General features: G+C 38.4%; 1 long non-coding RNA gene across 1 annotated transcript in view; it reads left to right on the plus strand.

Annotated features, from left to right (window-relative positions):
• Nucleotides 1–1,044: 1,044 nt before the first annotated feature.
• LOC114061854 overlaps nt 1,045–15,264 on the plus strand; it is a 31,897-nt gene continuing 17,677 nt past the window's right edge. The window contains exons 1-2 of the long non-coding RNA XR_003572237.1: nt 1,045–1,127; nt 10,681–10,754. This is a non-coding gene — a long non-coding RNA (uncharacterized LOC114061854). The remainder of the gene's footprint in view (nt 1,128–10,680; nt 10,755–15,264) is intronic.

Genomic DNA, 15,264 nt, shown 5'->3' on the forward strand with positions numbered 1-15,264 from the left:
CTGGCTCTACAGAGGGGAAACACCACAAACCAAACCTGGTAGGAACCACACAGGAATCAGCTACAGAACTCCCTTGTCCCAGCACCGGAAAGATCTTTTCTTTTGCTGGCAATTTTGCCACCTGCCATTCCAGCCACCTTGCAATAGTAGCTGACAGAGGGAAGCAATAGTTCCCTCTTCTGAATTGCAGAGGGTAGGAGTCAGGGAGTGACAGCAATACTGTTTAACAGGCTGTGTCATCATGTCCTTCTGCACGTTTCAGTCACCTTTTTTTAAGCGCCATCACCAACAGCAAGTCATTTTGTAAGTGAATAAAAGAAGGAATGCTTTACTTTTTGAAACCTTACTGGCTCTCCAGATGATCTCACCTATGTAGTCAGATTCCCGTTTTTCTTATGATGTTTCAGAAGTGTTTCAAAGACAGACCTGTTCTAAAAGAGCATGTTCTCTCATATCTCAGGAGTTAAGATACAGAAAACAAAAACTAATTCACTAGGTTATGTTAACTCGGTGTAAATCATCCATTATTATTTCAATTTAAGTAATCTTTACAGAGCCATTCAAAACTAAAGGCTGAGGCCATTCAAAACTAAAGAATGAGGCTTGATGTTAATTTATCAGGAATAACGTCCTTTATTTCAGGACAGACAGAGTAGGGGAGTAGCAGGTTCTACTGCATATTCTCTGTTTTTCTGAGTCTTACATAAACTTTGCTATCTCACCTGCACTGGCAAGTGTCCAAGTCCTAACCTAGCAGGAGCAAGTTTCTCCATATGTGACTGTCAGCCCAGGACACACCAGTCCTGTGATTGTTTGGATGTGTTTCTAGCACAGGTGGAAGGTACAAGCTCCAAATGAGAAGGAAACCCTTCTTCAGCAGCAGCACCTGGGGTAGGAGGTCCTGGCAACTACAGACTCACTGCACCTGAACTGGTGTGAAGCTTAGTGAGTTCAACAGTGTTAACTAATAATAATGCCTGGGATTATATAATTGCAATGGTGGGGGTGATTCCTTCTTTTCAAGAAACAGGAGCTGTTTGAGGAGAGATGGTTTCTAGTCCGGCGTCCTTCTTCATATTTGAAGAATCAGTGAACACAGATTCTTAAGAGTTCTGCTTTTTTTGGAGGTCAGTCCTTTTCTACATTGCCTAGAGAGAATGCTAAGTCCAAATGCACAGTGAAAAAAAGGCCAGGAAATCTCTGCTGGCTTTCTGTTAGTTTTGTGATAGTGGCTCAATGGGTTTCTATTGAATCCTGTAGGTGGGAGACCAGTGAGGATGTACAGACAGGGCACAGACACATCCAATATATTTATCTTTGATATAAAGATAAAGCTGTCTGGATAAAAATTTGCAAGACTGCACAAGATACATAAATGAGACAAATTATTTAAGAGGTTGTAATATGCTGGTTAATAGTCTTTCCTTGAGCAAATATCTTTAGGAGTCCATATTTAGAAATCAGCCTAAAGGAACAAACCCACTTTCAAATGTGTGTTTAATGAGACTTTACCAACTATTACCTAATGAGGTTTGTTTTATTATAGACACTTAAGGTTAAATTTAATTGCTTTCACATAATTTTGGAATAAAGGGAATTTTCTTATAAACTTATTTCTGACATATTTCTCTACTTGGTTTTTCTTCCAAAAGTAAGATTAAAAACCTTCAACTCATTTTAGAGCTGAGGGAAGGTGAAAAAAAGAACTTATTTAATATTCAGTGGGTTTTGTTTCTGTACTTTTATACAAGGCTGAAATACAACAGAAGTGGGAGTGGGAGTAACTTGTTTGCCTCTTACTCAGTCACTTAAACCACTTTATTACCTGGATGATTTCTTACATGACTAGAGAATCCATATTTTTTCCCTTGGAATCTTATGGTTCACTGGTTTTTGGCTTGTATGTTACCTAACAAACTAATGTAGAAGTGTTCATTTATTGTAGTAGCTCTGAATAAGATTAATACATGTTAGGTCCTGAATGCCTTAAATATATGATTTATTCTACTAAACATATTACTATTTCACTCTGGAGCAACTGTGGAATGCACTGATAACCACTGTTATCCCCTATAGCTCCCACTCCTTGCCTGTGATCAGGGATTGGATTTGTCACTTCCCTGCAGATACTCACCTAAGCACTTTAGAAAAAGTAATTCATCTATATTTGTCTTTGTTTTATATATTCTCTCACAAATGGTTATATAATAGAAATCCATAATTTAAATGCAGGAGTTCCAAGGTTATGCTTGTATTTTGGTACATTTAGGAATATGCTATTAGCTGGTACTTGAACAGTGAGCAGGAGCCTCGTGGAAGTGCTTGGCAGGCACAAATTAAACCACCTTTTAAATACTGCATACCATTTATACAAAATCTGTTGAGATAAATATCTGAAATGAAAATTTTTATTGTCCTTTTAATTGTGGCAAATAATTTTCATCTAATTATAACCATCAGTGTTTCCCCTGCTTCTTTGCCATCTCAGGGAAAAAAAAAAGGAGTGTGGGGGGGGAAGGAAATAAGATTTCTCAAAGTATTTCCTGCTGGATTATTTGGTTATTCATTTCACAATATTGAAATTTCTTTAACCTCCCATGTGGGAGAGTATTTGGCCCACTTGCATAGAACACCCCTTCTGACACCTGAATCTTTGCCTCTGCTTAGATAGAGATAAGCCAGTTAAGTGTTCCTTAATTAGGTTCATTCTCAACAGCAGTTTGACATTATTAGGAAGGATTAGATGTTTGCGTTATGGAAAGGAGTAAGATGCACATTTAGTGCTCTGTATTAGTAAAAAGATTTAGAAAAATGTTTTATTCTCAACTTTTCTGACATACTGAAAACAATACAAATGACGTTTATCACAGATTTTACCTGCAGAGTTAGCAGCTTTTTATCTCTCTCAGCCTTCACATTCCCCTAACCTACACATTAGTCATAATAATATCGAACCACACTTGTTATTTTACATCACTTGAACACCATCAAAGTCACAGTGCTGTAAAAGATTAACTTTCCAAACGTCTTGGAAAATGTAGCCTGTCTTTGTGAATCTCCTTCTGAGGTACTTCATACTCAATTTTTTTCTTACCTGTTTGCAAGTATTTCAGAATATCAAATCTATGCACTAAACTATTAATTTCTTCTGCTGCAAAAAATCTGGTTTTTATGTTGCAAACAAGTCGCTATATATTTGCATCCAAGGTGCTGCATTTATTTCTTTTCTAGCAAAAGTTGTTGAGTCTCTCAGAGAACATAAAACTTGCAGTGACTTTGCTGTTTTTACATCTCAAATGCCTTGCTATGAACAGGAGCTTGCTGTCTGAGGCATAAACAATGGACAGATGTGTTTGGAAGCTTGCAAATAAAGAAACCCAGAGAAGGATGATGAAATCTGATCCAGAACGTGGGTTGTGATGTACAGAGCCGTGGAAGGAGAGGTGTAAGCCAGAGCCCTTGGTTCTGCTGAGCCCCACGGAGGGCTGGCAGTGAACTCCTGTGAGCAGAGATGCTCCCGAGTTCTGGGTGTCTGAAAGAGCTGGCTGAGACTCCCCACGCGGAGAGCCTAAGGCAGCACTTGCACTGTGCCTCTTCCAGCAACACCACTAACATGGGGGTGTGTACCGGGAACGTGCTGCTGTGCCAGGCTGGGCAGTGTCACCTGGCACTGGCAATGTTGCAGCAGGGGCACGGAAGTGGATTTTGCCATCGAGCAAAGCCACAGTTTAGCAGGTTTATCTGAATGCCTGCTATCAAACCTATGGTTTCATGGGATGGTGCCTGTCTGTTCCCAGCACATTCATCTCCTCCTGCTTCACTATTTGTAATTCTACTTTCCACAGCCTCATTCAACCTTGATAATAGTGAAATAACCTATCAAATTAAATCCATCCGAAAGTATGTAATTTGTTCACTGAAACAGTTTCTATTTCCTTCACTATTTCTTATGTTTATTAGTCCTTGTATATAATAGGTAATATATTTATATGGATCCATATAAACCTATAATCTTAATCAGCTCTTCCATCTTTCCATATATATGCCAATATACATAAAATATAAAAGACAAAATAGTTTAGGCAGTGGACAAAAACCATTATGTTATAGGACAACTGGAAGAAAAATAACAGTTTAATGGCAGCTATTTTTATCCTCTTTATCCTATTTCCCAGTATAATTATTTCTAGATCAGTGTCCTCCTTTTTGCATGCAGGCTTCTGTGAATATGCTGATTTTTTTTTTTCTCTTTGCTCTAATGTATCCTTTCAATGTGTTTCCCCCAATTTGTATAGCTACCTTTTCTCCATTTCTCACAAAAGAATTTCTAGCATTTGAAAATGCTTAATGCTTATATTCTTTTGTAAGCACGCCGTTTTCATTTAGACATGTCAGCCCTTTCTTCCTGACAGGAATGGTATTTCTAATTGAATCTTAAGCATGCAAACATTGCAGTTGTAGATAATAAGATACAGATGCTGTTCCTCACAGTTTAATCAGTGTGTTGGGTCATAGTGGCCTTAAGTCCCTCACATAAATTCAGCCTCCTAAAGTCTATGGGGGAAGGATAATGGTTCCCTCTGAAATGCCTCGAGATCTGTGGGGGAAACTGATGATCAGTGGATAAACCTGTTGTGCAGAATTTATGTGACTAGAACTGTCTGTCACCAAACTCTAAACTTGTTCCCAGGTAGCACTTACTTTAACAGCAGTGTTTGAAAAATGCTGCAGCAATAACTTTAGATTACCTGATGCTGTTGACTTTTTCCACCTTTTATTGTGTCCAGTGAGTTCCATCCACCTTTATATGACAGTGTCTCTCTGCACACTCATCTTTTACATCTTGGAAGCCTTCTGGTTTAGCTTAGCTACCCCAAAATCTGAAATTATTAGTGGTGTCCTTGGTTGCATGTACTATTGTAATTTTAATATTATTAAATGTGAACCTACAAACACATATGTTTAAGTTCACATAAGTGAAAATACATTGATTCATGAGAAAGAACTAGCATATATGAATCTTGCCTCATGAGAAAATGACAGCTGACAAGAAAATGGGAGTCTCCTAAAAGCCCAGGTCTTACTAAAATTTGGTTTTATGTACAATTTTCTATAAAATTCCACACTTGTTATGAAGGACAAATTACAGCAATAGCCAGATGGAAAATTTCTGCTTATTAAAAAAACCCTTCTTTTTCATATCTTTTTATTAAAATAAATATTCTGAGAGAATTTTAAAGTTTTGTCTCAGCTGCAGAGAACCTCAGGCTTCTTCCCATGAGGAACATCTGTAGGCTTTGGAAGCTTTTTTGAGCCAAGTCCTCAGCAGGCACATTGTCCCCTAAATAGAGAGGCAGGATCTAAACCTGATATAAGGCTTCAGTTCTTACAACAGCAGCTCTGGACAGAGTGGCCACTTGCCATGTCTTATTATCTGGGCATTCACTATATCTCAGGAAAACTCTCTGAGAGGGACACACAAAATGTCTGTGGTTCTGGATTTTTTTGTCTTTCATAAATTCAAATATCAAAACCCATTGCAAAAAAACTTCTTCTTTTCTTCCTCAGGGGTAATGATGATACTGCCTTCCTTGTCCTTCTTTTCTCTTATGGTCTTGCCATACTGATTTAGGTTATTCAGCTTGCAGAAGTCTGTTGATAGTCTCAGTTTCTACAGTGCCTAATACAAGTGGCTCCTGTGGTGCTTCTGTATGACAGCCTTCATTGGCATGGTAACATTCATCTAATGAAGCCTTGAAAATTATTAATCAAATACCTCACAGTAAATGCCAGCCTTCCTCAATGATATATTTTTTTAAATGAATGGCAGATTTAACAGCTAAATTTCAGTCAAAAATTCTTTCTGTGGGAGTATTGTTGAATGTCTGTCAATTCCAGCAGCCAAAGACTATCAAATAATCCCAGTTATCACTGACTGACAAGTAACTTTTGATCAACAGACAAAAATACTAACATTTCTTCCCTAATAAAATATCTTCAGGTCTTGGTCCTCTTTGTTCTGATTATTTTCTCTTATGTCCTAAAAAACTTTTAAAAATACATAATTGCTTTACTTATTCCTTTTGCTAATTTGGTATTTTTACCTTGTCTTTTGGTGTATCTGAGATGAGAAAAGAAGCAACATACTTTCACAGAATCATAAAATAATTCTAGTTAGAAGGAACCTCTGGTGGTAATCTGTTTTAGTCCCCTACTCAAAGGTTGGATTCAGTTTCAACATCAAATCAATTTGCTCTAAGCTCAAATCACCTCAGTTTTGAGTGTTTCCAAGGATGGACAGCCTTTTTGAATAGTCTGTTCCAATCTTTGACTAATCTTCCAGTGAAGTTTTACTTTTATTTATCTAGCTCAGATTTCTGTTCTTGCAGTTTGTATTTGTTCTGTTTTCTTCATGTTTAAATTAGTGCATCAGTACTGTTTACCAGAGACTAAAGAAAGTAATTCAAATATTCTCAATGAGTAGCAATTGGGAAGGAAAATGGGAGGAAAGGCGTGATTTGGGTTTAGTCTTCAAGTACTGCATCAAAAGTTCATCCTGACATCAGTGAAACCCCACCTTTCTCCCCAGCCCTGTGAAGCACCTGGCACATCTGGATGTTCCCATCTGTGGGAGGTGGCTGAAATGCCCCAAAGAACATCCCTCCCCAGTCAGTGTTGGCTGTTTCTGAACAGAGAATAAGAACAGTCTGTGTCCCAGAGTGTAGCAGAGGGCATGGGAGAGGACTGGGCTGCAGTACTGACAGTGTAGATAGAACGAGCCTTGTTCAGGTCCCAGTGCAGTTCCAGAGCATTCCCAGGGAATGAGCTGTGAGGGACAGAAAGTGTTCTTAGAAACCACAGCACCGACACACTTGTGTTCCAGGTGTGGCCACGGCTCTGGCAGATGCAGATCCCTCGGAACACAGTGCAGGTTGTGCCTTGCCTCTGCCTTGTTTTCCTGTCTCCATCTGCTGGGGGGAAGGAGGTGGCACTGCCCTCCAGGGACTGTCCCCAGGCCTGCCATGGCAGGACAAGGCACAAACTGATTTTTCTCAGCTTCAGTACCTCAAGCTTGTGGGCTCTTCTTAGTTCTTGCAAGTGATAAATTTGAGTTTTGTCAGAAAATACAGTCTAGGCACTGAAATTTTATTCTTGAGGGAAATGAAAGATTTTAAATTCTAAAACTGCGTTAATGGGGCAGAAAGAGACTTGACAATTCAGATTAACTTTATTTAAAGAAGACCTCCATTATGCAAGAAGGCTTAGAATTCAGAAACCTTTGCAACACAGGCCAGCTCTCCTGACAGATCTCCCTCCTCCTCATTCCTGAAGCAATGACTATCTCACCAAGAGGGAATTCCTTGGGATAAGTGAGCAAGCATTGGATGTTTGCACTGCTTTTAGTTTGGAACTCAATAATATAACCACTAGAATTAACAAAATTGTCTTCTGCTTCAAAATATCCACACAAAAAGCAAAAAAGGTCTGTTTGGTTGGGATTTTTTAAGAAAACATTCAGTTACTTCCAGAAAAGTGCTCTAGACCCAGTATCTTTGGAAACTCAGTGCAGGTATGAAGCTGGTGAAGCAAAGTGCTTCAGAAGTGCTGGTCAGCATTGGTAAATTGTTCCATAATTAGGTGACAGGTAACTTTTGCAAATCTGTCAACAGCTTTTCTGGGGGTTTATAAGAAAACCTACAAGCTATATGTTTTTATAAGAAAGCAGGGAAAATGTATTTAAAAAGCTTTTAGAGGTTTTGAATTTTAAATTTCAGAAAGGGTAATTGGCAAGCCAAAATGTAGGATCTGATATGTGATCTAATTCTTACTTTTCTTTTTGAGGTAATGCACAAGGTGATAAGGTTAATCCTCTTCTGTTTACTGTTCTATAGAGAGTCTAATCCCAAATTCTTAAGGAGAGGGAGCGAGAAAAGAGGAAATCCAGACAGGTACTTGTAGGTTATCTTTAGTGCTTTTTTTAATGCCATGTATATTCAGACTAACAACTCAGCTTGCAAATAAAGGAAACATTTCCATATTGAATCACAATGGAATGAATAATTGGACAATTAATAATAGTTTAGACCTATTTAAAAAATTCCTTCTTTTCTCAGGGTTCTCATCTCCAACAGAGTGTAGTAGAGGAGCCCATTTGCAAACTTATTAGCCCAATAATGCAAATAATTTTCCAGGAAATAAGGTTGTTAGAAAGTTCAGTAGGGTATGGCCTGATTTGGAGGCCATAGAAGTGTTTCTCTTTTGAGAATATGGATTAACCCTTTATATACCATTTAGAAGTCAATTCCAAAATTTCCTATTTCCTTTTAGTGCAAACAAGCTTAAAGCCTTCTGCTTTCTTACCAGACAAAACAGCTTTCTTGAACTTGAGCCCCTGAGTTACAGCATAGTTAAGTGGGAATGTAAATAATATTGTACATAAATTTATTTATCAATGTAATCAATATCTATTGTTTGATAATTCATGACTTTGCCCTCCAAATTGCGCACATAATGCTATACATTAAAGGAACTAAAACTAATTGGGTTGTTTTGTGTGTGAGATACACAGTCCTGACTGCAGGAGCCTTTCACTTTTACATCTAGAGCACTGTTGTGTCTTCATATATCCTAGGGACTAACAGCAATATTTTGAGTGCCTTCAGGCTTCAAAAATTATTAATACGGTTTCCTAAATGTTTACAGTTATTTGTATGTGGAAATCAAACTTAAATATCATTCATCTCTTAGATGCCAGTTAACCATCTGTTCACATCAAAATCTACCAAAAACTTTGGCATAAGAGAAGAAAGTTTCTTCTCATTGAAGACTTTTTACTTCAATTAAAATATCAATACATTTGTTATCATGGGATAAGTTTCATAAATCATAACTCAATGAAAAACTATCCCTAAAGTAATTAAATTGGAATTCTCAACTCCATAATCTTAAAAAGGTTTTGTTCAAGATTTCAATGGGATTTCTCTGATCATTACAAAATCTCCAAATTTGCTTAGAAAAAATAAGGTAAGGCTTCCCCTACTGGTCTGTTTTCTTACTTTAGTAATGCAAAAAGGTTAAGCTGCAGATGTTTGGTGCATGTAGTTCTCCTGCCATTATGTTTAGGACTTGGAATGTAACAAAAATTGCAGTTCCAGAGTTCCAGAACTACAGTTCCAGTTCTTGTATCCATCAACCGGATTGCTGATGCAGAATTAGTGAGCTTGTTAATCACACCTCATTGCTCAGTGATTCACCTCTCTTGTAAACCCTCCTGGGGAACACACTTGATTATATTTTTGACACTCTTGTTGAGTGACCACACACAGCAGAGGCTCTTTAGCACTTTTCATCTCAGCCTTAGTCCTTGGGCTCTAAAACAAGACCTCCATGGCTGGAGACAGAAAGTCCCAAAGTAATTGGTCACAGGTCAGTCCCACAGCACAGGGTGAAGGGGACTGCTGGAAAATAAAGGTTCTGCTGCATCAAATCTGTCTGACAGGAGCACATGCCCATACTTTGTTCCAATTTACGGTATCATTTTATGGGCTGAAAGAGACTTTGCACTGAGAAGTAACGAGGGCAGTGATGGTTATGTAGCTCTGGCAGCAGGGAGGGAGGGAGGGATGCAGAAGCCATTCTTGTCTGTGTCCCATCAGCCAGTCACAGCTGCCAGGGCAGAGCCTGATGAGAAAGATGCCCTAATACATACTCTTCTTTCAAAAAAAAAAAAACAAACCCCAAGTCCAATGATAACTAAATAACTTATTAGTTTTAAAATTGAATCTGAATTAAGAAACCCAGAAGTAAATTGCTCTCAGATATGTGTGTTGTGATAGTGTCACCTCTTCCTTTTTTCTTCTATTTTTCCCCTTGAGGACATCATTTGGTAAAACATGATCACAAGAATGTGATGATGAAATGAATGTAATCAAATCATTGCAAAAGGTATTTTTTTAAAAAGTAGTGAAGTTAAATGAAAACTTCATTTTGTACAATGAAGGCTATATAGTAAAATCTGAGAACATTCTGGGTTTGAATTTGAGAGGCTTCAATGGGATATGGCTCCTGGGTTGCAAGACACTGGACTTTTTAGTCACTTCAAATAATATTTCCAAATAACCCATTGCTTCTTAACATCTCAAAGTTGGTATGATTTCCAAACAAACAAACAAACAAACAGATCTGTAAGTGCTGGGCACGTTGTCCAGCAGTGCTGAAGAAGAGCAGCATTTCCTAAGGAAGGCTCTATTTAGGTGCTTTGATGGTACAGTCAGATGTTTAACAGAATTATTTAAAGGCAATTTAGACAGCAGTATCTACTTCCCACTGAATTTCACTTAGTCACTTCTGTAAATCCCATATGTATCTTCTTCATCTTTAAATATCTGCCCAAAGGCAGTTGAAAATACTGTTAAAGCTACAGGCAGACTTCTGTTTTCTGCTACTGAAAGAGAGATACATTTTTAAGGCTAATCCTCAAATTAGTAGGAATTTCAACCTTGGAGACTGTTGTTCAACAGGGATATTAAAATTGCTTGTGACATTAGTTAGCATGACCTGTTAGACACATCTGTGCACATAACTTTTCACTAACGTAATTAATTTTGAGAGAAATGTAACCACAACTGCAGTATTTTCATCAGCTTTCCTTTTTCTCATTTCTCTTTTTCTCTCTTTCAGAAATTAAACTATTAAATGTTCCTGGCTGAAGACCAATTCTAATATTTTATAAAATTAAAAAATCATAAATCAAAGTAACTATATCTATTTCCTGTAGAGAGAGTATTTTTTAAGTAACAAACTCCTACAGAGTGGAAGACATAAATTAGTGCTTGGTGTTTGCTTTTTGTTTGCTTGGTTGGTTTTGGTTTGTTTTGTTTTTATATAATATGTATATTAAGCTTCCACAGCGGTATGGACTAGGGAGGAGTAAAGCCCCCACTGCAATGTTTTTACCCTAAAACAAGTATCCAAACAATTGAGTGGGTTTATTTAGCAGATTACTCATAAAACCAACGCAGTGGGAAACACCTTCACATACAGTCTGTTCCACTGACAAGCCAGAACACTGAGGGAGAATGGACAGTGGTTTTCTTTTCTAGTCCCAGTGGATGTTACTATTTGTTTTGCTTGATATTATTCAACTGAATGCATGGAACAGGGCCCCAAAATCATCACAGAATATGTTAAATCTGTGTGCAGTATATACCTGGCTCCATCATAAATACAAACCTTCACTCTGAAAAAGGAAGACAGGACTGGAGGATAAGATTAGTAGGAGTACTGGTGTGGTCTCAGGCCAATACTACCTATTCATTTTTTAAGTGCCTATTCTTATAACGAATCAATTCCTATAAACAACAGGAATTCATAGCCTTAGCGTGAACACTTTAATATTGAATTTTCAGGCTAGAGAGGTCTCTTTATTTTTAATCATTAAGGGAGTTTTAGATATAATTTCATATAAAACACAGATCATTATCCATGGCTTGCTGGTACTTGCATTTCAGCAAGGAAATCCTGTTTGCAAGATCATTAATGAAAAGGCAGCACATAAATTTGCAAGCAGGTGAGTAGACTCAATATGTACTTAGATTCTTCCCAATAGGCTTTGGGATAATCTATTCAGAAAAAGAAAGTAAGAACAAGTAACTTCAGTGATGTAGCTGAACTAACTGCAAGGTGTAAAGGGTGAGCACGTAAAGCAACAGCACTGACTAGTTCCTAAGTGAGCCAGCAGGGTTTTTTCCTGCATACAAATATATAAATCAGAAGCTGATAAGAGAGTCGTGACTTGCAAAATGCTTTATTAGAAGAAATAATAATATATTGATCACTTGCACATAAATGAAGAGTTGTAAATGGTTTACCAATTGCAAACAAAGAGTGAAGGAGAGTCTACTGAAAGGGAATCTGCATGCTGCACTGCAATAGGGAGTGACCCTGGTCACTCTGTAAGCAGCTTCTGAGTGCTTAGGCCCAAAAGAGAATCTCTTCTTATTTGGTTTCTTCTGTTTTTTTAACATGAATTGATTGATCATTTACTGGTTTACCAAATGATTCTGTGGCACTGTGAAACATTCTGGAGATGACTATTAATAAGATGACACTCAACTCTGCAGTAACTTTTTATCTAACCCAGATCTTGCAGCACTTGCAGCACTTGCAGCTCTTGTGTTAGCTAATTATTAGAAGATTCTGGATAAAAGAGAAATAGTTGTAACTTATTGAGACTAAAATAGGCCTTTCTCTTTCCCATGTGCCCTTACAGGGATGCATTTAACCAAAAACCTAGATGGCAAATGGTTAAGAAAAACATTAAGGTGGAATACAGCAAATTGCACCGTCTTTCTTTGAGCAGGTTGCAGCACATTGCAGATTGAACATCTTCATAGACTTTGGTGTTCTGGTGTCTTTGGTACCCAGGGTTTCCTTCTGATCTGGAAGATGCAATGGAAGCACTGCAGTGCTTTGCAGGGCAAAAGACTTTTCCTGTCCTTTGCAATCTACAGGGCAACTCTACACTGTCCTAAAGCCACAAGAATGAGCTGCTGGACCTCCCCATCAGGTGATCTGACCAGACATGGAGAGCTCCAGTCTGCTCTATCAGAGGGCACTACTGATGGAGGCAAATGCCTGTCTGCTAATCTGAATGGTTCAGGACTTGAAAGGACTGTCTGAAACTGAGGAGTTTATTTTGGTAACTACTAGAGTGATAAATAAGACTCAGCACTGAAAGAACCTGATTGCAAGAGCAGGATTTCTAGGAGGGTTATATTCTGTGCTCTTAGTACAAAGCTCAGTATTTCTAATGTACATATTTTACAGAGCTGAAAAAGAGTTTGACTTATCCTGCATCAGAATGTATATATAAGAGTTGACATTTTCATAAGGCTGTTGCTGATTGCATGGAAGCAACACACTCCATTCTAGCTAATATAATCTATTTTGGTCACAGACATTTGGGTCAATCTGTTCTCATACAAATTCTTAATAAACACATTCTTTCTCCCGCCCCATGCAGTCTGAATAGATGGGAAGATGGAAAGCAAATGGGCAAGCTAGAAGCATCGCATCCTTCTATTTCCAAGAAATGTTGTTTTTGTTTACAACTATATGGTATGAGGACTATAAAAACAAATCTTACTTTTTATTGTAGTCTATGAAGTTTCAGGGTACAATTTCAAAACTATTTTCTGAGTCAAAGAATAAAAGCTGCTATTTCTGCAGACAGATGGCTAAGCATGTAATTCTCCTGTCTGCATGTGCAAACAAAGATTATTGCAGTCTCATTGCCTGCACCTTGCTTTCAAACCTGGGCCTTCACTTTATTTACAAAGCTGTTTATTGAATAGTGTAGGAAGCTGATTTCACTGTTGATTTCATTTTTTCACATGGGTTGTAGAATATAAATGAATTTGGGTTATGTTCTGAAACCATTTTATCTTACAGTAAGATTTAATAGGAAGTACATGTAATTAAAATTAAGACTTGATTGCCAACTTCTGATCTACTGTAATGCTTACATACTCGGTTATCTTAGAGAGTGCTAGCATTAAATTTTTCAATATGTGAAAAGTATTATTGCATTTAAAAATATTTAGCAATTACTGCACAGTTGCTACATTTAATAACCTAACCAGTTCAGCTACAATTATCCAAATCATTTGAGTCTGTAATACATTTCAAAATACTCAGGCCAATCTGTGAGCCTGAAGAGTCAGTTCCACAAGCGTCATCAAACAACTTGTGTCACTCCCCACTTTAGAAAAGACTATCAAACACCTCCGTGAAGGCCTGTCAACATGACCAGGGAGAGGCACTGAAGAATTGCCCTGCAGGACCAGATAGTCGGGCAGCACAGAGAGATCCTTGCAGGGACTGCAGTCTGCTTTGTGTCTGTTGGCTGGGGGGTTCTGCTTTGGTGTTTGTTGGCTTTGAGTGTGGGGTTGGTTGGGGGTTTTTTGGAGAAGGCAGCCTTGTAGACAAAGCTTTTTGCTGATGCAGAAAACATTCCTCTTTTCTGGAGATCAAAGATTCAGGGTTTGATGAATTCACAAGAAAAATCAAGCCTCGGGATCATATCAGATTCTGGGGAAAGTGATGTCTGCCCACTATGTGGCTTTGTACTAGGAAATGCCTCTGACAATCTCTGATCAGGAGAACTTCACTATTAGAGAAGCTGTGACAAGATGCCTCTGAGGAAAACATTCCTGTACCAGAGCCCATTATCAGGTATGAGTCCTTTATTGTTAATAAAAACAACTGAAAAAGGTCCCAATATATGTATGTACGATGCCCAGGGCTATTGTCACAGAGCCACTGTGCTCCTAAAGCCCAACTTTGAAACTTTCAGTAATAGAAGCTCAGTTTGGCTCTCAGATTCAGTTTGCTAAGATCATGATTTTCTGAGATATTTTAATTTTAAAAAAAAACTAGGACCTGAAATTCTGGTGTCAGCATGAAGGGGGAAAAACCAAACAAAAATTCCAACACTTTTTCCTGTGCATATTCTGCTTTGAATGCCAGGCTGGGATGAGAAAAGAGAGGGGAGGGAGAGTTTTTCTACTGAGTAATTTGATGACTCCTTCATTCTGAAGTACTATTGATCTTTTTTTGTCTGGAGGGGTTTTTTGGGGGGGCTAACAACTAGAAGTTCTAGCATAAATCTATTGTGAAAATCAGTGTGTTATAGTGCCTCCTGATAAAGGCAGTCCACAAACAAATATAAATCGACTAAAGTATTTCCAGGGACAAAGCAGGGGAGGTGTCTTCATTGTGTTAATGAGCTGCAGCTCTCATTTTCCATGGCTGACCAGGGAGGGGAGGGCTCCACACGCAGCTGACAGTCCCGAATCCCTGCAGCCAGAAGTGCTTCATCACCCGCTTTTCATTCTGCTTTGCTTTTCTGCTGCAGGTTCTGTCAATACTAATTTAGTTTGTTAGCATTTTATAATCTACCATCCAAAGTATTGAAAAAGGCACTGCAGCAGCGGTTTTGTGCCTCCTCTCCCTGCATTCAGCCCATGTCGGCATCTCCGCCGGTTTCCTTGGAAACTGCCGGGAGGGGAATGGATTGGTGCAGCCGCCGATTGATTGGGGGAGTCGGGGGCAGTTTCGAGTGCCAGACACCTCATAGGCTGCACAAAGAAACGAGCACTAAACGATTCCCAGGTTAAGATTCCTGTATTTTTGAAGGAAGCCACATGAAGAGGCACATCTGCAGTGCCTTGGAAATTTGACTGGGACGAGTAACGGATTGAA

Source organism: Empidonax traillii, unplaced genomic scaffold (assembly GCF_003031625.1).
Source record: "Empidonax traillii isolate 1590-97213 ecotype Southwest subspecies unplaced genomic scaffold, ASM303162v1 scaffold363:size828163, whole genome shotgun sequence".
Taxonomy (NCBI): domain Eukaryota; kingdom Metazoa; phylum Chordata; class Aves; order Passeriformes; family Tyrannidae; genus Empidonax; species Empidonax traillii.